Source organism: Podarcis gaigeae, assembly GCF_964106915.1.
Source record: "Podarcis gaigeae genome assembly, chromosome: Z".
NCBI classification, from domain to species: Eukaryota; Metazoa; Chordata; class Lepidosauria; order Squamata; family Lacertidae; genus Podarcis; species Podarcis gaigeae.
The window spans coordinates 30,941,511-30,960,419 of NC_139691.1; the positions used below are offsets into that span (position 1 = coordinate 30,941,511).

Here is an 18,909-nt window from a genome sequence, read left to right on the forward strand (position 1 = left end):
TCATTGCTTTGATCTTTGGTTAAAGTCTTAACAAAACTAGATTGCCGTTTGACTGACAACCTTGTCAAGGAATGAATGAAGACTGACACTCCAATATTGAAAATGCAGCGTTTACAGAAGTTTTTTGAGTCCCAAGTTTTCTCATGACACTGCTTCTTTTGTGGAAGACTGAATTTCACATTTATTTCCACCACCCCCCACAAAAAATAATGAAAATAATAAAATATATACCTTGCCGGCTACAGCAGAAACTTACAATTTTTAGTCTCCCGGCTGCCAAAAGCTGCTGCCTTTCCTGACAAAGTTGTTTTTGATGTGTTCATGCTAGCAGTACAACCAAACAATCTCAGCTTGGCAACACTGGGATTTATCGTTTGGAACAGATACTGCTCTGGCAGTTTTCGAGAGTCAAACGAAATTATGAACTCTGCTACTCAGATGCAGGTGCCTGTGTTTTCCCCCCATTGAGAGTTGCTTTTATTGTGCTTTTTTTATTATCTTCTTTTTTAAGATCTTTAACCTGCTGCATCTCAAGGGCTCAAATGAATAGCAGTAATTTACAAGGGTGGGGCAACAAACTAATTTACTATCGAATACAATGACAAGTGAAGCGTTACAACTGCCTTACTATATATTTTATTATTATGCACGTTGACAAATTTGTACAGATTTTGGGTTAGAAATTGCTTGGGATGATATATAATCCCTAATGGTTTCTGATGTTTTGAGCCATACAGTTCTCAGACCATTAAAAATAATCATATCCTGCATAGGTTCTAGTTAAAGACAGCTATAGACAAGCTGAAGCAGCCATCTCCCTAGATTATGGGTGCTGTTAGTGATTCCAAAGATGGTCCCTTTTAACAAGTTGTGAATAAAGCTTGCTTGCATGGAGGAGTTCCGAGGTGGTAGCGTGCATTGACGCTGAACAAAGCAGTTTCTGTAGGATGCTCCCATTTTGGAGAGGAGATGTTGCACCTTAGCAGTAAATCTCATGCTTTGCATGTTTAAGATCCTAGTTTTGATACGCATCTTCAAGTAGATCTGAGAAAGATCTGTGTCTGAAACCTGTGTCTGTTGCTTGCTTGGATGCCGGTTGTGTGTATGTAGAAATCTGTGGGTTTTATATGGCTGGAATGTACAAGTGCAAGAGTCGTATCTGTTGCTTTGCTCACTTTCTGCCTCTAGCATGTGGCCTCCTGGAGCCTGCAATGCATTGTACCCCTTAAACTGAAAAAAGATCCCCACCTCTGCTTTCAAGAAGAAGAAAAGTTTGAAAAACAGCAAGTCTCTAGTGTGCAGAATACAGGATGACTTGCACCATATCACCCGTAGTCCCCATGCCATCTCCAGTTTGCATTGAGAAGGGCAGTTGGTCGAAAAACCATTTATGCAGTTGAGACTGTCATTCTGGTCTATCAGGATTTCCAGTGTGGTCTACCACACTGGAAATCCTGCCTGAATTGTCTCCTGGGTAAATTCATTTTACCTTGCTCCCTTTAGTTTTGCATATCCAGGGGCACTTTTTGGTAGCAGGATTAATCACAGAAGTTTGTTTCCCCTCTCCAGTTTTCCCAAGTCATCTTCATTCTTTCTCATGGCTTTTGTGTAAATATTTCACGGTCAAAAGACATGTAAATATTTCTCTGTTGGGAAATGCAATACATTTCCGCATAAGTGTCATTCTCCTTTTCTGTTCTGACCATTTAGAACATGAAAGAGAAACTTGTTTTATTCCGACTTCGCTCTCTCGACACTGTGACAGTGTGCTCTTATTTATTGCTAAAACAAAGCTGTAGGGAACGTATATTTGGAAACCATTAAGTTACTATTATCCCAGCAAAGCTTTTCAGAGATGGCTCACTTGTTGACTGTTTTTGGTTTTTATGTTTAAGTAAATAAATAACCTTTCCACTTCTTCCAGAGAACAGGAGTGAGTGAGAGAAAGATTAATATCTTCCTCATCCCCTTAGCTAACAATTTCCTTAAAGCAGATAAATTACAGCACCACCACCCCTCCTTTTCTTAAAAGCTGGAGTTTTAATTTAGTGTTTCCTTTCATCCACTGAAATATTTTTTCTTTTCTTTTGAGCCTCCTATAGTTTGTTCTGGTCATTAACATTTCAGTAAAAAAAAAAAAAGTTTGGAAGGTGCTTTTTATGTTTGGGTAGACTGTGGTGCACATTTGGCTGTTAAAACCCAACCTCCTTAAGTCTGTATTGATGCTGAATACTCACAGCTATTTGCAGCAGTTCACTGCCCAGTTTAATGGTGCCGCCAAGGGCAATGATCACATTACTTGCTATTATATTTGGGGTAGGTGGGTGTTACTTTGGCAATAAAGGCATATTTCTTGAATCGCACACCAAAGAGCTCCAGGGTTAGCAGCATATGTCTATTAACAACCCATGCAAGAATTTATTGCGGCAGGAAGATAGGACCTTCTTCAATCTTAGCCTCATTTGTTTCTTGGAGTCTCAAGTTCTGTCTTTAGAATACTTGCCTCTAAAGTTAGCAAGCTTATGTGGATTATTTAACATGTTCTCTATAAACATTCTTTTCATAGATCAAAAAACTCAGGAAGGAGTTGCTTAGCTGTTACACCCCCTGTTATTTATCTGCTCAAAATGGCAGTGTGCCCTGCCAAACATTTGCTCGTTTTTCCTTCTTCTTTTGACAATTATCCATCAATTCATGAGAAAATAAATTACATTTGAAAATAATCAAAGGGGAGAGAGTGTTTCAGTGAGATTCTCATGAGTCAGGGTGCCAGGGTGATGGTTGTGTGCTTACTTTTGAAGTAGCCAAGGGGTGCTTTTGAGTGGCCTCAACATGAAGGTGGTGGGGAAATCTGGATCATTTTGGCTATGTGTTCCCTTATTGGCTGGATCTGGTAAGCCATCCAGAAGAACGCCAAAGCAGCTGCCTAGGAACAGTAAAACCAGTGCAAAAAAAAAAAAAAAAAGACATTTCAGATAATTTGTTGGTGCTCCCTTCCAAACCCGCTTTCATAGCGAAAATGTTTCAACTCAGCCCCAGCACCAAATGCTTCTCACCAGCACTTCAGAGAGATCACTGTAATGTTGGTGACAAATGTGCCATCTCAAGTATTTAGGATCACAGGAACATCTATACATGGATTTGATAGATACAAATGAAGATGGATGCTGCCCAATGACAAGCAGCCACCAAACATCTCCCTAATAAGGGGTGATTACAGAAAGGAGGAATGTTTGGGAAGGGAAGGGAAGCCACAGTTCCCATATTGTTTTGCTGGTATCCAAATATTAATGAACTATTAGGGCAACTTCCTCACCCCCTTTTTTCCCTCCTACTTTCTCTGCAAGTTCATAGAAGCAGCATAACCACCTGCTTCCACCACTTACTGTGTTCTATTTAGAGACTGGTAAAAGAGTTATTTTCAGTTTCTCTCAGTTTTCTTATTTTCTAGTCCTCCAGTTCAGTTCTCCACATTTCCAGATCAGTCCTTATGAAAATTCATCAACATTTTGGTGTGAATTTTCTCCTAATATAATATTTTCCTATGCAATTCTGCAAAGCAATTTTCCGCACTATATTGCATTTCTGTTTGCCATTTTCACCAAATGTTCCGTATGATATTTTCACCCAAAAACGTGCATTTTTATTCACACTTTACCTCAGGGTGTGCATTTTTGTACACATGGCTTAGGAAGCTACATCGCAAATTTGTCTCAGAAAGTATGGACTAAGGAGGTTCACCTTTCCCACATACTTTCTCACTTGTTCTACTTCACCTTTTATTATTGCTGCTATTAATAATACTTGTTGCTTTATCATTTTGATTTACTCTCACGAAGGGACATCATAAGACTGAATCAGTGTCCCCCTTTCTATTTTATTCTTTCTAGGAGGGAGGGAGTTCAAGCCCAACTTTCCCTATGGCCTGCAATCCTCTGTTTTCTTTAGCATTCTGCTTCTTTGTTGGGAGGGGGATAAGCTTTGCTTTTATGTTTTTGTTCGCTTCTTAATTGTTTAATTGTGGGGGGTGTATTGTTTGTTTGTACTTCGGTTAAGCCTCTTTGAGTACATTCCTTACAAAAATACTCAATGAATGGCGATGATAATAAATAATTGAGCCACTGTATGAGGCAGTCATCATTCCGACAAAGAAAGCAAAATCAACCATGGTGATCTCAAAATATTTGTGCTGTAAGGAGAATTTAAAAGTGGATCATATCAGGACAAAGCTGGCAGAAACTCTGCAAGACATGAAAAATAAATTTTCTCCATTCCAAATGACATTGTTTGAAAAGGAGTGTGTTGTCCTGAACTTTGAATAAGAAGGAATGGCTTGTCACTAATGAACTCTGACAATTGTTGCAACATCATCTTGTACAAAACAAAACTGGAGCAAGCAAACACTAATAGGATATTTTTAAAATTGAAAACAGCTTTTGTAGGCTGCAGTTGTGAGTTACAAAAAATCAGGGGAGAGTGCTTAACCCTTGCAGCTTTCTCAGCTGAGTCTCCCCACGTGTTGCTATTTTTCTGTATGTTTCCAGATACATTTACCCTCACTAACAAGCATCTTTTACCCTGCAGAGGGGAAAGGAGCCCAGGGGTGGAGCCCAGAATAGCAGTTGAGGGGAGGTTGCCCTGCTATCATCATTCATCCCCCCAGCAAGCCCCTACCTACCTGCCTTCTTACTCATAGCCAGTCCAGAGGCCGGCCCTGGTGTCAGCTTCCTCCTCCTGAGTCTTGACGTTGCCCTCACAGAACTCAGCAGGAGGGAGGATGGAAACAAAACTGGAATTACTTGGCTCTGACTGAGCATACCGTCGGCCTCTCTGCTGTCCACCCTAACAGTGGCCACCAGCCACCGCTATTGCCCAGGAATAACCAGACAGGGAAGGAAGACATAAGAGGAAAAGAGAAAGGAGGAGGAGAAAGATGAAATTATAGACATGGAAGGAGAGGTGGGGTTTCAAGAGGACATGTGCAAGAGGAAGGGACTTTGTGTACCCACCCTACCTGACGATAGGACTTAAAGGGAAGGGCTGTAGTTCAGTGGTTGGAGTAGCAGCCTTGCTTGCAGGAGGTCCCAGGTTCGATCCCCAGCATCTCCAGGCAGGGCTGGGATTGCCCCTTTCTGCAACCCTGTAGAACTGCTACCAGTCCGTAGAAGCAGTACTGGACTAGATAGACCATTGGTCTTTGCATAAGGAGTCTGAAGACCAGCAGGGCTCCTGCTTATGAGGGAACAAAGAAGCGTGTCTTTGTCCATTTGCTTGCTTGTTTTGCATTTTCCTTTGGTTTGTTTATTAATTGCAAATGTTCACATCCCACTCTTCAGCCCACAGGCTTTCAGAGAAGCTTACTGTTTAAAAGCATTTAAGCATTTAAAAGCATAGATGGCATCAATAATAATTTAAACTACAGCAACAGAAGTAGATTCTTCAAGAGAGAGCAACCGAAGCTCAAGCAGTCTGTTGTCAAAAAGACATCAGAGTTGAAACATTTGGGTCCCTCCTGGTGCAGCAGCTGGGAAGAGATATGAGGCCTGTAGCCAAGATTGAAAGCCAGTAATCTACACGCCTACCTGAAGCTAATTTAACCATTATAATGGGGAGGGTCAGGGGTGGGATACCTGTGGCCGTCCAGATATTGTTGGAACACAACTCCCAGCAATATCTAGTCCAGCAATATCTAGAAGGTTACAAGTTCTCCATCCATAGCTTAATGCTTTGCAAATTAATCTCTGTGTAGCTGGTGAAGAGAAAGTAATCGGCCAGAGATATACCGCCATTCAGAGTTGACAACGCTGGACTAGGCAAACCAGTAGTTCCTATAAGGCAGCTCATACAGCCATGTGATTGGATCTTTGCCTTCCTGTTGGAGAAGCATAGATACTTGCAACCACCCCTACACCCACAAAGACCAATCAATGTGATTATCCACAAGACTGAATCAGTCAGATATACCATATGATATGTTCCACTTTACTTGGACTAACTATAAAGCATGCTAGAGCCTGGGCAGAACCTTGCATGCCCTACTGTATTTTTCGCCCTATAGTTTTTTTTGGGGGGAATAAAGGGGGGAAATTTATTCCCCCCCCCCCAGCCACAGCTTCAGCGCACCCTGCGCTCCAGGCAGCAGGCTGCTATCCGCAGCCTAGGGAGCCCTGTGGGAACTCCTGCAGGGCTCCCTAGGCTGCAGATGTCTGCCCGAAGCGTGGGGCGCTCTGCTTCAGCGCGCTCCGGGCAGTTACCCAGGGCCACTTCCAGGTTGAGGGGGATTGCTGATAGCTTCCTGAAGCCTGGAGAGCAAGAGGGGTCGGTGCGCACCGACCCCTCTCGCTCTCCAAGCTTCAGCGAAAGCCTGCATTCGCCCCATGAACGCACACAGATTTCCCCTCCATTTTTGGAGGGGAAAAAGTGCATCCTGTAGGGCGAAAAATACGGTAATTTTCAACACAGGCACACTTTGCAGCACCAGTTACCCAGGGCCACTTCCAGGTTGAGGGGGATTGGGGCAAAGTGCCCTCTCAGGACCAGAGTACCCATAGGGTCTTCTATTTATGTTTTAGCTGAGATGACCCTTGGGGTCCCTGCCAACTCTAAGATTCTATAATTTTATCTTCCCCTTTTTTGACCAACATAGTCAGTACCTATGGGACTGCCTCTCCTGGTATGCCCCACGGAGGACCTTACGGTCTGCAAATAATAATATCTTGGAGGTCCCGAGCCTCAAGGAGGTTAGACTGACCTCAACCAGCCTTTTCAGCCATGGCCCCGGCCTGGTGGAACGCTCTGTCACAAAAGACCAGGGCCCTGCAGGATTTGACATCTTTCCGCAGGGCCTGCAAGACAGAGCTGTTCCTCCAGGCCTTTGGTTGGGGTTCAGTCTGACTCCCTCTCCCCTTTCATTAGAATTTGCATGAAAGTGGCCTCCCAATTTTTCTCACAGGCTCATATAAGTTCAGCACAAACAGTTGGGGCTGGTGAGCTTTTAAGGTCCCCAACCCTAATCTGCAGGTTGCCATCTGATTGGATTTTATTCTGATCCTGATCTGATTTTAGGATGTATTTTAATTGATTGCCTGATTTTATGTTAATGTGTTATACATTTGATGTTAGCTGCTCTGAGCCCAGTTTTGGCTGGGGAGGGTGGGGTATAAAAATTGTTGTTGTTGTTGTTGTTGTTGTTGTTGTTGTTGTTGTCATCTGTCAAGATGGGTTATGGCCCATGGAGACACAGCTGATGTCCACTAAGGGCACAATGTCTTTTCTGTGATGGCCCCCTTAATATGGAATCATCTTGCTCCTGAATTTTGGCAGGCACCATTTTTTACTGTATTTCAGTGCCTCTTTAAGACATACCTTTGTGGTCTTTCCAGGTCAGTTATTCAAGTTTTAAGGTTTTTTTCCCCCGAGCCTGAAGGCCAATTTCAGGAGCAATATGCTGTTGGTAGGTGGGGCCAGAGGCAATAGTGGAAGGGGCAATTGATCTAATTTTTGCCTTTGTTTGGTAGACTTGTTTTCTACACACACTCGCACCCTTCTCTGCCCCCCATCCAGGCAAGCAAGAATCTGTATTGAGACTCCAATGACACGTTTTAGCCAGGCAACACCACCCAGGGACAGGGCAGAGTAGGACTGGGGAGGGAAGCAGGCTTGGGTAGAGTCAGAGAGGTTACCTATGGCCTCTGGGCCTGATGTTCCCCACTCTGGAATAGCTTTGTTGATAGAGCATGAGACTCTTTAATCTCTGGTCATGAGTTTGAGACCCATTTTGAGCAAAAAGATTTCTAAATTGCAGGGGGCTGGAGTAGATGACCCTCATGGACTCTTGAACTCTTCAATTCTATGAATTTTGAAAAATTAAAATGGTAGCTCCTCATCCCAGGTGTGCTCTTTCAAAGGAGGAGGAGGAGGACACAGGGCATCTCTCAGTGATGGGCCCTAGTGGGGCCTGCCAGATGCTGTGGTGGGTCTGCAGTTGCTTGAAAGAAGAAGAAAAACAACCCACTATTTTACTGATCTGGCTGGCAGCCGTGTCCTACTACAAGTTACATTCATTAACGATGGCTTGCTAGCAGCTGTTGATGGGGCTGCAAGTGAGTATTCTTGCATGCTCTTTAACAGTTGAAACATTTTCTTTAGGTAATTTAAGGTTTTATATAGTTCATTACTTTATTTTTATTTTACTCCCAGACTCACTGTCCAATTTACATGGTCTTAGGACCCCCTCCCCTTCCCCCTCCTGCCCTTTCAGGAATAGTAGAAGTAGCTTATTTCAGTCAAAAGCTATTACTGTAGGATATAAATCCAAACAGAATAGGCCGTAAAAGCAGGAACATGTTTTATTGTTTGAGAACAATTGAACCACAGAGGTTATACACTACTTCATTAATCTGAAAGACTGAATGGCTCCTTTTTTCTGCAGTCTTCACAAGAAATGGTGGGAGGAATTGGGGGTGGGGGGTGGGGGACAGCTACTACTACTACTACTACAACAACAACAACAACTCTGTACAGGTGATGATAAAGTTCTTTCCAGTTCATTATGATTGCTTGGCTGTCTGAATGTTCGTTGGAACATTTGCTCGTTTCACCTTTGCAAACACAATTTTTAGCACTTTGCTAACAATGGTATAGAGCAGTGATGGGATTCACTAAAAAGCAATGAGGCTGGTTCACACGTGCAGCACAATGAGGTGGTAGAGGCTTGCTCTTGTAGGCTGGGCTGTAGCACTTCAGGAAGCCTGTGAGGACCCACATTTTCGAACGCTCCCTTGTATCAAATTTCCCTGCAAGTAGAAACATAGCCTAGTGAGTAGGCTTTGCTAGAATTCCCCACCCCCAAGTTCTTACCTTTTTTAAAAACTTGCTTTGGTAAGTAATGTAGGGAAGCATTCAAAACCAGAACACCCCCACCCACAACCTGTTGTGGTCACAGTTCTCTCTACCAGCTTAGGATTCTGCCATCTTGTTTTGCTGCCTATGCAGAGCTGGTTTGCAACCACTCCTGATCTTCACCTGCCACAGGGGCATTTTGGGTGGCTTTTAGGGTGTCCACTCAGTTCTAGGGTGTTCTCTCAGTTCATATTCGGCAATGCAAAGGCTAACAGGTATGGCTAACCACCCATGTGAGTTTATACCCTAGAGCAGAGCTTTCCAAACTTTTCATGTTGGTGACACACTTTTTAGACATGCACCATTTCATGACACAATAATTCAGTTTTCCTAGCACACCGGAGGTTAAACTAACCCTTTTCCAGTCTTAGGAGGAGACCAGGCGGGGGGGGGGGCAGGGCAGGGAGGTGGCGTTTGCACAACACACCTACACACTGCAGCCGACACACTAATATGTCACGATACGCAGTTTGGAAAGCATACATCCCCAGGTAAGAAAGCTGGCGACTTACAGACAAGTAAGTCCCCAGAGGATTATGCACTGACCACCTTTAAATTAGATTTTATATCTCCCCCCCCCCCGCCCCCCCCCCGGTGATATTCTCAGCAGTGATTTTATTATCAAACAGGCATATGCCAGACACATCCCTAGCCTAATCTGCAAATTTTATGAAAGGTGGGCTAAGGAGTTTTGATGATTTGCAGGGTGGGAGTGGGACAGCGTCAGGCTTCTGTGTACTCAGAAGTCACGGAAACTAAGTGTGAAGCTGATTTGACCGGAGTGGATCTGTAGGGGCATATGACTCAGAAGCAGGAGGACTGCACGCCCAGCATTTCCTAACCAAGCGTCTGTAGTTAGCAAAGTGCCCTGAAGCATCTCAGAGGTCCTTGTTTTGGTTCAGGGTGATTTGGAGAGAGCCTGCTTTAGCTTGGACAAACCCCACTTTGGTTCTTGATGGAGGATTTGTTCAAATCTAGGTTAATCCTCCTCTCCTCGTTTTATCCTCGGAATAACCTCATGAGGTAGGATAGGCTGAAAAACAGTGACCCAAGGTCCCCTAAAGAGCTTTCATGGCTGTGAGGGAATTTGAACCCAGGCCTCCCCTTTAATATTCTCATAATATAACTACTCTACCACTGGCTCTTACATTTGAAGCCATTGCAAAATAACCTATGGAAGAATGACAGTTTTTCCTATCTTAATACTGAACACATATTTGGTATTGTGGCGGGGGGGGGGGGCGGTTAAAATTAGCCCTATTGGTCAAATGCCCTTGATTTGTTTTGAAATCTGCTATTAACTCTGCCTGATTTCAAGAGTCCGGCCATGATGGCACCAGGGAAATTAATAGACAATGTCCTCAATGGCTTTTCAAAGATTGGAGCGGGGTGGGGTGGGGGTGGGCTCCATTCCACCTCTTAAAATTATTTAAGCAGGTGTTGCAGGAAAGCTATTGCTTTTATATGACTCTTCAAATGTTTACAGCTAAACATTTTTTCCCCGTGATTGAATTTTTCACAGTGCTAAAATACCACCGAGAAATATGCTTCCCATCAGCTTTATTGCTCCCTGGATACTTTCTCGACAAACCTTGTATCTTGCTTGGACACAAACTCTCTATTGCAAGAAGATATCTTGCCGTTTTTAACAAGCTGTGTTGCTTTGAAAGGATATGCTTGTAGCGCCAGTGGGAATGTCAGTACCTTAAGAGTAATACTGCTTTAAGGGTACTATTTTATTAAAGCAGACATGAGTAATTCGTTCCTGACTGTTATACACCCCAAGTTTATTAAGGGTATTTTACATCTGCGGAGGAGATTACTACCTCACTTATTTTCTCCACTGCTTGGCTTTAATAGATGGTGGGGATATAATATTTATTAAGTCTAAGCAAGGAAGGGTATAATAGCGGGATTGTCCTTTATAACCTATTTAATACAGTTGTAAAATAAACCTTAATAAAACAGGAAGTGGGAAACACCATTTCCTATCTGGTGTGTGTGTGTGTGTGTGTGTGTGTGTGTGTGTGTGTGTGTAGGGTTCATGGGGTGTAACTTGTCTCCATATATTGCTAATATGTTAAGAACTTCAGCTTTACAATAGCATTAAACCTTGCAAGATTGTTGGATAAGTCTGAACTTGATCTTTTACCGTGGCCATTTCATGGATGGTTTCACCGGATCATGCATTTTATTAATTCAGCAATTGCAGTTAGTGGTGTGCAGGATTGTGTCCCTGGGTTGCTAATTTTCAGATTGTATGAAGACAGGGCTGTCTCTCAGTTCCCCTTTCTGATTTTCCCTACAGAATGGAGGGATCTGCTTCAGAACAGTCTGAAATGAATTTTCTCTGGGCCTTGGGACTCCCTCTAGTTTTTCCACAGCCACCCACCTCTCTGCATGGCATGACCCCTACTACCCCTGATTTGCAGCCTCTTGGCTGGAAGTGTATCCTTGAACTCTGATAATGCCTTTGGCCTGCTTGGAAGCAGGACAGAGAAGGCTGTGAGAGTGTATGTAAAAGCTAGTCTACTGGACAAAGGGAAAACACTTGCCTTGTGCCCTCCCCATCACTGCCAGGTGGTCCCGAAGGGTTGCCAAGAATGCAGTGTAGCCCTTCAGCTAACAAAGTTTTGCCACCCCAGTATATATGTGGTATGGATATCAAAGTACGTGCATAGATAACATTGAAGGAGATGGTCGTATTTAGCCTGGAGAAGAGATTATTAACAAGCACTATTTAGCCTTCTTCACATACCTGAAGGGCTGTCGCATAGATGACAAATTCATCTTCTGTTGCTCTTCATGGTAGATTAAAGGAATTAAACTGTAAGTGCTGGAGCACATGACAGCAAGTCAAAGAGGTCAAAGTGCCATAGGTAAAACACATGGAGAGCATAATCTATACTGGGTGCTACAAAACCTGGTGGAGCTGAGACAACATGGTGGATGTAGTGGTGCTCTGTTTATCTAAATAGGATGTAGAGTCCGACAAGCTAGAAAACCCAAAAATATTTCTTATATTGGCAGAGGGTTGGGCTAGAAGAACTTTAAGGCCCCTTGCAGCTCTGTGATTCTAAGATCAGATAAGGGAATTCAGCAAGGTGAGGGAATAGGGTTGGAGATTGGTCCCCCTGCAGAACTGGCACTGTATCAGCCTGCCCCACACTTACGATTAAGTGAAATTAATGGCACTTTCCCCCCGAAGCCAATGTATTTAGGAAGGAAGGGGGAGGATAGCATAATGATCTCTGCTGATGTCCTTACAGTGTGTGAGTGGGACTGGGTGGATTTTACTTTATTTTTTTTTTTTTTAGAGAGATGCACTAAAACCACCTACAGTGTGACAACAAGTAGAAGGATAATTGCTGAAAATGAAGTCTTCTCTGCCATGCATTTCCTTGAACATCTGTTGTTCCATATGGAGTCATAAATATTTGCAACAAAATAGCTAGGGGAAAAAATCATCTCAACATTAATATGGAAAGGTTGAATCTGCCAAGGAAACTCAAGATTCTTTAGAATTCTCTCCCCACCCCCACCCCCACCCCACCCCGCATGGGCAAGTTTCAGCTACCCATGATAGTGAGAAACAAACAAACAAACAAACAAAAATGTTATTTAATGTGTGGGGGGGTGAGACTTCATGGGAAGTTTGGGTATTGGAAAGGGATAAGTTTCATATAAATAGGTTTGCGAAGCTTATACACACATAGGAATCTGCCTTAGGTCAGTTTGTCCCTCTGTACTCATATTGTATAAATGGGCAGCCTGCAAGCCTGAACCGCCTGTCCTTATTTTAAGGGGAGGGGAAGGGAAGGGGCAAAAGAGGAGAGAGAAAAGGGGATGGATGAGACAGAGAAACAAAGAGGGAGAATAGTTGGTTGAAGCAGAGAAGGAAGGAAGTAGCAGGAGACCCGGGGAGAGAGATAGAAGGGAATGGATGAGATGAAGCAGAAGGCGAGGGGGAAAGGGGATGAAGGAGAGAGTGGAAAGGGGGTGAATGAGAAAGAGAGAGGGGAGGAGAGCAGGAGGAGGGAGCAGAAGGAGAGGGGGGGAAAGAGGTTGACAATAGGGAAAGACAGCGAGAAAATAGCAGAGGGGGGAAGTGGCAGAAAGAGGGAGGGGAAAAGGGGGTGACAGGGACATGGAGACCCAAAGAGTGACCTGATGCCACTTCTAGTATGTAGCCTCTGACAGATTGTCTCTGAGGGAATGTGCCCCATAGCAATTGCTACCCCCACCCCGCCCACAGTACTCTCTACTCTGACAGGCAGAAGCATTTCCTGGAGAAATAATCTAGAGACTCTTTTCTACAGGTACCCAAATGCTGGTGCACCTGTTGTTTATTTGTGGCTCATCTATGTAGGTTGTCATTGGGGGCTACAGGTTTGCTGGTGGGCTGTTGGTTTTTCCTTTACAGCAGGGACAACAGCAACTGTCAGTCCCTCTTGTAATTCTGTTATTAGTAAGTTCTGGATTACTTGGAGGTGTTATAATTGATGATGGATTAGGGTGTGTGTGTGGAAGAGCTGTTGCCCAGAAATGTTTTTCAGTGGGTTTTATGGTATTTACATCAGCTTTCAATCCACGTACTGCATGGTGATTTTAAGTTTTTAAAATAGTTCCATCGTCCCTGAAGACTGAATGTTTTGACTTGGTTGTTTCTGTGGCTTTGCTGATCTGAGCTCCTTACTAACCAAATTAACCGTGTTTCTCCCCAAATTCTTATCCATGTTCGCCATATATTTCTGTTCCCTCTCACCATGAAGATTTAAGTCCAAATTAGTTTTTTAAAAACACACACACACACACACACACACACACACACACACACACAACTGTTGACAGGAACTTATGGCACCAAAATTTATTTTAAATATGTACCCAGTTATAAATAGGTATAATCTTCAGTGTTATTAATGGGAGCTTCATGCAGGTAAATGTCACGACTGTATAAATTACCTAGGTATCATTGTTAACAAGTATATTGGCATAATTCTGCATTGCAGGGTAATCTTTGTGCTATTGTACTGATATTTTCTAAGTGATTGTTTGTTTAAAACACCTTTGACAAGAATAGCTCTGTAAAACTGTGGGTGGGTTCACGCGCACAAAGATGCATCACTCTATTCCCAGACCATGTCAGTTTTGCCTGTGTTCATTGATAAGGCCATTCAGTCCTGTTTCTGCATCAATCTCTCAATCTGAAACTAAAGAGAACAAACATACACGCAAAATTAACATTATTATTTACAAAACACATATGTTTTATATGCATTGTATTCTAATATTAAGGATGAATAAATCTGTCACAGAGGTTTAAATTCCGAAGTGTGCCTGTGCTTTCAGTTTGCCAATTGTTTTGGAAAATGCAAATTAGATAAGTTCATCTTTAAATGTGAGCTGCATCAAATTAACCCCCCCTAACCCCATCTAAAATACCCATATTGGTGTGGACTTTATACTAAATTACACATTTTTTTCTCCACACATTTTATTCCAAAAGTGCAGTTTTGTTGTACATTTGTTTAGCAGAGAAATCTATTGCAGCATTGGGAGAAGTGTGAAAAACAAAATATAACTGCATTCTAATCTATGTATTAGGCTAAGAACTTCAGATCAGATTCACTAGAAATACAGTTTGAACAAAATCCTCACAATCAGTATGTTGAAAATTGCAGTTGATACCTGTATGGAAAAGAACCTATTGATTTGAATGAATAGACAAACACTTCAAATGATTCCATTGTTTTTCCCTTGCTGCCTCTTATGCCTGGACATGCCTCCTGCAACACCCATTTGGTGTCTCATTGTTCCTTAAAGCCCCTCATCAAAACCCACTATTCCCATGAAGTCTTTAGCACAACCCATTAGCCTTCATATTGTACTGTAACTAAGGGGCAGACACGTGTAGCTTATGGGTTTTTAACAAAATTGAAATAAACGAATAGCTAGTGTGGGAGAGGACAAGTCAGATAAGTCACTTTGCCCTACTCCTGATGGGCAGAACTTGTATTAGGGCCTATGTGCAAGTATGTGCAACTAAAAAAATAACCTCTTCATCCTGTTTACTTTCCTCTTCTTCCTCTCATCATTCCCTTTTTATAGAATTTTAGATTGTAAATATCTTGGGGCAGATATTTGCTTCCTGTTTGTCTATAAAAAATAATGTTGTGCATACCTAAGGCTTTCAATAATAGATGGCGGTGCAACTAAGCTTAACTGGCAAATAAGGTAATCTACAAGTTAGCTGTCTTTTTCATTTGATGCTTTTTGCAATGCTTCTGGGATGCCCTCGAAATGTGCACACATTCCTTAAGCACCTTATCACAAATCGGACCACTGGAGGAGGTGGAAGGCACCACAGCACCAGGCAATATAAATCATACCGTTAAAATGATCCCAAAGTTTGATTTAACACTCAGCAACCAGATTAATCAGCTACTCCTCAAATTGCATTCATTTTGACCCCTTTGCACATTCAGGGGGTGTAATTAAGAAAAACAACCTGGACTTTAAATTTGGCACTTGAATTGCAAGGTTAAAGCAGTAAATTTGGGGTGGCTTGACTTCTGCCAGGTTAGAAGGAGGCATCCCTCTTTTTCACTGATGAAAAGAACGACTCACCTCCTGGCAGAGAGGCAATGAAAGCAGAAGCAGTGGGCGAGGGAGGAGGTTGCAGCGCTAGTAAGTCATTGAAGGTAGATAGCCTTGTCCTTGAAGACTTGAAAATGGATGTGAAATTTCATGGAATCACAGAGGTGGAATCAGGGTGGAATGTGGATTTCCATCAGACTTTTTTTTTTTCCCAAGTAAGTCTCATGATAGCAAGATCTGATAACTATAATCAGCAGGGCTGGATTAAGACATGCCCAACTATGTCATGTTTAAGAGGCCCCACAGCAGCAACAAAAAATGTATTATTCTAACATAAAAGACAATGAAAATAGAAAATAATAAAGTGGGTTGGGTTGGGTGTAGTTTGCAATTGATCTGAACTGTATTTTAGCTGCTGCTGGTGCTGTTTGGCAATTTATGGACTGAAGTCACTAATGAATTCAACCAAAGCTAGTTATCTCCTAAGCATATATTCATCTATTGTAATGCACTAGGCAAAAAACTTTCTTTTTTATCTTTTGGTCCTTAATTTGAAGGGTTCCAAGTGCTTTTAAGTACTTGTTTCCTGTTTAGGTGGGCCAGGTTCAGTAAGACGCGGAGTTTTTTTTAATTCATATAGGTGCGTTTCTTAAAGCTTTTTATTCGTTTGTTGTAGTTGGTTTTAGCATTTATACTGTGCTGCAAGTCTCTGAGTCACTTTTGTAAGGCAACTAAGTAATAATAGTATTTGCGTGTCGAGGTCCCCAGGGCCACCCCAATAACTCACACATCACACAGAATTTTTGTTTAAGATTTTTGGCATAATTTTGGCCACAACTTTATTAAAATACAAATTTGTGAGTGGTTGCTTAGGCATTGGTTGCAACTATCTGCCCCCACCATGGGGGACAGTCTGACATTCCGCACGATGCGAAAGTCAGAAAAGGGGGTAGCGACGGAGCAGGGAACCTGCCCTCAGCCCAAATGCAACCAGGAGCTCATTGCTATGGCCTGAGCCCCCTTGACAGAGTGGAGAAGCAATAGTTAGCCCCCAATTCCTTTAACGGAATCCCTTGCAGCAGCAGCATTAGAGGGGCAGGAACAGCCAATCCATGCCCCTCAACCAACCAAACCATAAACCAATGCCTAACCGCAACCTTACAAGTTGTGACGATTTGCTACGCAGTAGGCAAAAACCAAATGGCCCCAGCCAATCAGCCAGATGGACAAAATTCCTGCCGGGCCCCTGCCTCAAAAGCAGACAACCACATGACAGGCATAGCAAGGTCAAAGTGAACAACCCTAATTCTAGGGAGGGGGGGGACGGGCAATCCGATGCACGGGCAAAAAGAGGAAGCCCTAGCCTCATGCAAGGAGTTTTAGCATTTCTGGCTGTCAATCAACAAATGGCAACATTAACTTCTTCCCAACAACAAGGGAAGCCCCAATCGCATCAGTGGCCAACGATCAATTAGCCCGCCCCCACCTTTGGAGTGTCCCGGCGGCCCCCACCGCAACACGTGCTCTCCATGAAGGAGAACACGCTTAATAATAACAACTGTTACTTCCCGACTGTCATTCCCATCTCCCCCCCCCCCACTCCCAGGTATATAATAAGCTGGACAGCAGAGTTGCTTAGAGTATGCTGCTGATAACACCAAGGTTGCAGGTTCAATACCTGTATGGGACAGCTGCATATTCCTGCATTGGAGGGGGTTGGACTAGATGATCCTCAGGGTTCCTTGCAACTCTACAGTTCTATATTTCTAAGTACAGTGGTACCTCGGGTTAAGACCTTAATTTGTTCTGGAGGTCCGTTCTTAACCTGAAACTGTTCTTAACCTGAAGCACCACTTTAGCTAATGGAGCCTTGTGCTGCCGCTGCGTGATTTCTATTCTCATCCTGAAGCAAAGTTCTTAACCTGAGGTACTATTTCTGGGTTAGCAGAGTCTATAACCTGAAGCATATGTAACCTGAAGCATATGTAACCCCGCCCCACCTCTCCAAACACAAGCCCCGATTTTCAGTTAATTATACAATATTCAAGCAAAACAAACATTTCTGTTTTGAGACACCAGGAGCCATGTTCTGCCAACAGGTGGTTTGGGCCAATGTGATATCCCTTCCCTGATTCCTGATAAGGGCAGGCAGCCCCACAAGTGATGCACTTCTATTGATGGCCTTGACCATATGAAGCATAGCTTAGCCCTCATGCCAAAGTTTTATCTAAGGCCAAGTAGACACGCATCAGTAATGTGCACACAGCCTCCACTCAAATGAACATCTCCACTAATTTCTGTGACAGAGGATAGTTCTGTGACGTGCACATTGAGGTGAGCCAATGGAGCTGGCCTCAGTGGGAAGTACTTGTTCAGGCCAGCTCTAAACATTACACTCATCTTGTGATGTTCTCATGGGATGTATTTGCTCAATTGCAGTCTTGATCACATCCAGGTGGCTCGTGTCTCCCACTTCCCACCTCAGGAATTCCCTGATTGTTTGTCATGCTTCCTATTCTCCTGGCACACGAGCAAAGTTTACATTAAAGAATACAATCCGTCTCTCATAATATTCAAACTCAGGACCATCCAATGAAGCTGCACGCTGGCGGATTAAAGACAAGACAAAAGAAAAATAATTATTCACACAGCACATAGTTAAGTTGTGGAATGAACTCCCCATAGAGGCAGTGATAGCCACCAACGTGGATGGCTTTAATGAGGGCTAGAGAAACTGATGGAAGATAAGGCTGTCAGTGGTTACTAGCCATGATAGCAATGTTCTCCCTCCACTCTCAGAGGTAGCAAGCCTCTGGATACCAGTTTCACAGGGATTGCCAGTGGGGAGAGCACTGTTGCACTCAGGTCCTACATGCCAGCTTCCAGGAGGCACTGTGTTAACAGGATGCTGAATTAGGTGGGTCTTTGGCCTGATCCAGCAGGGGTTTCCTCGTGTTCTTAATATAGCTTCCCTTCTTAACCCTGCCTCCCCTTCTTTCTGTTCTTTCCACTTTGTTCAATTCTAGGTTGCAAGTTCCATGGGGCATGAACTTATCATCTTGTACCTCTTGTAAAGTGCCATGCACACTGATGATGCTATATAAAATGATGGTGATGATACTATATAAGATTATGATGATGATACATTCAGTTCTGCTTGGGAGGAAGTTATTTGTCTGCCTGAACAGATTGTGCAGTGGCCAGAATGGAAGATAATCTAGCCCTCTTTTTGTCTGTGTAGTTATCAGTCAAAAGCACTGGCACATAGGGAAGGTAGTCTGCAGTCTGCCTAAGCAGATTGGCCAAATTAGTTAAGAGCAGACATTATGGAAAGAGAGCATTAGTTAAGAGCAGACATTATGGAAAGAGAAATCAAAACTTCTATTTCAGTACTACCAGTGGTGTCTG

The 18,909-nt window shown here is 43.1% G+C and overlaps 1 protein-coding gene and 1 long non-coding RNA gene across 13 annotated transcripts in view; one reads left to right on the plus strand and one right to left on the minus strand.

The window, feature by feature from the left end:
* DACH2 (dachshund family transcription factor 2) overlaps positions 1-18,909 on the plus strand; it is a 324,778-nt gene that overhangs the window by 280,630 nt on the left and 25,239 nt on the right. The gene's annotated exons all lie outside the window — the stretch shown is intronic.
* Positions 8,515-18,909, minus strand: part of LOC310836827 — a 46,393-nt gene continuing 35,998 nt past the window's right edge. Inside the window, exons 3-5 of one of the 3 annotated variants that reach the window (XR_014560236.1) lie at positions 17,828-18,106; positions 13,970-14,114; positions 8,515-8,795 (exon numbers count right to left, since the gene is read on the minus strand). This is a non-coding gene — a long non-coding RNA (uncharacterized lncRNA). Of the gene's footprint in view, positions 8,796-13,794; positions 14,115-17,827; positions 18,107-18,909 lie in introns of those variants that run through there. The other 2 variants (XR_014560237.1, XR_014560238.1) reach the window with 2 other exon arrangements.